Source organism: Octopus bimaculoides, chromosome 2 (genome assembly GCF_001194135.2).
Source record: "Octopus bimaculoides isolate UCB-OBI-ISO-001 chromosome 2, ASM119413v2, whole genome shotgun sequence".
In the NCBI taxonomy this organism is placed as follows: Eukaryota; Metazoa; Mollusca; class Cephalopoda; order Octopoda; family Octopodidae; genus Octopus; species Octopus bimaculoides.
The window spans coordinates 115,622,611-115,625,333 of record NC_068982.1 but is presented as its reverse complement, the minus strand read 5'-3'; positions in this window follow the sequence as shown (position 1 = coordinate 115,625,333).

The window sequence follows — 2,723 nt, the reverse complement described above, 5'->3', positions numbered from 1 at the left end:
CCGGAAATTTTTTTTTTCTTTTTTTTTTAAATGCGTAAAAAAATACGGAGATTATGATTCTGAAAAAAAACTGTATTAGTGGAGAGAGGGTCGAAGTTAAGGGATTGGGAATTATTGTCAGGATGGGGTACTTCCTTCCATGTAAGCAAGGATTATAATTTTCACATCTGCTATTCACGTAGACGCCTGGGAGCTGAGAACTCTTTAATATCGCTCTTTTGTTAGCCAGACATAATCTACACTTCCTGCTACTATTGAAGTACCCTTTACATTTCTCTAAAATCCATCACTTTATGCTGCACTCGGTGGAGCTTTCTTGTTATATTCGGAGATGGTCATATTTTGTCAATTAAACACACGCACTATATACTTGGCTTTCATTTCAACTTTATTTTTATTATTATTTTAGTTTCTTTATCGAAGTTCTTTCGCCACACATCCTGTGACCTCATCAATGATGCCCTATCCCACGTGTCTCCTCTTGTTCTGTTTAAATGGAATAAGTAGATAAATAGACAGACAGATGTAGTATCTTTCATTTGCTTTGGACTGTAGCCATGCTATGACACTGCATTGAAGAGTTTAGTTGAATAAATTGACACTAGTACTTTTTTTCAAGTATGACTTTTCTGTCGGTTTGTTTTGTCGAACAGCTAATGTACGAGGACACAAAACAAATCAACACCGGTTGTCATGCAATGGTGTGGGGCCAAATACAACACAAGCACATATACACACATACCAAATCCACTCAGAAGGCTTTGCTCGGCACGACTATAGTAGAAGATGCCCAATGTGCCCTGCAGTGGGACTAAACCCAGGACCACATGGTTGGGAAGAAAGCTTTTTAACCACACGGCCACATCTTATGTGTTAGCAGTTTTCAATATTGAGGCCATAATGTTCAACAGAGTAACCCACAGATTTCAGCCAGCACTTAATTGCCTTTTTGTCGAATTTCATTATTTATAATATCGCCAAAGACTGAAAGGGGTCCAGGTGATCCCTCTTTTTCTATCCACAATGAGATCGTAAGACTGACAGCTTTAATTTACATATGCAGTATTGGCTGAAACCTGTAGAGTAATTCTGCTGTACAGTAAAACATATATGTGCGTGTATATGTTATGTATGCGTGTGTGTATGCATGTGTTTATGTGCGTAATTGAAAATATGTGTGTGGCTACATATCATGACCACGTTTGTCTTCTTTCCTCCAGGCAATAAGGATGTCTTTTTTCCTAAATGTTGCCTGTACTTTGGAGAATTCTTTATTCTTGGTGTTATCTCTCCTCATATGGAGCTGTTCTCAATTGCCTTTTGGTAGCTGTGACACATACACTTAGCGGTGGTGAAAATTTTACTAAATCAAGAATTTGTTATATCGTATTTGATATACATGTATTTGTCTATGTTGTTCATTTACATACCATTCACCACTCACCATTCTTATTTCTCTTGTGATTTCTCTTAGTTCATTTTTGCTTAACTTATGCCAATTGCCTAGATCAGGGGTTTTCAAACTGTGGTCCGCAATTTGATTTTATATGTTTTTTAATCGAAATCTTTTAATTGACAATGAACCTATTTGTTAAATGCTGTTAAATAAATAAATGTAAAAATATATGTTATTTTAAGCAAATATTTATGTATAAATTTCATAAGTGTTTATAAGGGGGTCCCTAAGGTAAAGCCTGAAATATAAAGGGGTCCGCAAGTCATAAAGTATGAAAACCCTGGCCTAGATCATAAATATATTCTACTTCTTTTGTATATTTCTATGTTCCTTGACTACAGGAGACAAGTTGGGACAATTGTCGTACTGATGGTGCCTGTTCAGATAGAAACAAGTGTCCACCATTGTCCTCTTATCGTCAGACAATAAGTCTGTCATTTCCTTTAATGGCATGTCACCTTTCATGAATAATTGAGGTTATCTTCCCTTCTCATGTGGCAAGTGTAACACATTTCTTGGAGACGGAGATAATTTCAATAAATCAAGAATTTATGTTGTGTGGTATTTGACATACCTGTATTTGTCTATATTGTTCATATACATGTGACTTGTCACTCCGAGTTATTAACTCTTTGTTTTGTTTAACAGACACACACACACACAAGCGCGCACACACATATATACGCACATTTATGAGAAAATATGTCTCTCACTCCCCGGTGTGCATGTGTGTGTGTGTGTGTGTGTGTGTGTGTGTGTGTGTGTGTGCGCGCGCGTGCAAGAATGTGTACGTTTGTTTACTTCATAGTCAACAATGTCGACAGCATTACATTCTTTTAGCTATAAAAGCTATTCTTAGAAGAGAGGAATCAGACGAGTGAGATTTGTAAGATGTGGCTGAAGGCTAGGCTTTACTGTATGGGTGGCATTAAAATGACACTCCTACAACTACAGTTACTGACACCACCAAATAGTAGTAGTAGTAGTAGTAGTAGTAGTAGTAGTAGTGAGGAATACGTTACAGCAAGTCATCAAACGACAAAACAATGTACATGATAACACTTCCAATCGGTTAAGATGGGAAGCCATGAAAACCACTGTCTGGTACAGCTTCGGGGCATTATTATTATTATTATTACTCTAGGCACAAGGCATTGAAAATTTTTTGGAGAAAGGCGCTTGCTGATTACATCGACCACGAAAGGATGAAAGGCAAGGTCGACCTCGGCGAAATTTGAACTCAGAACGCAGCAGCAGACGAAATACC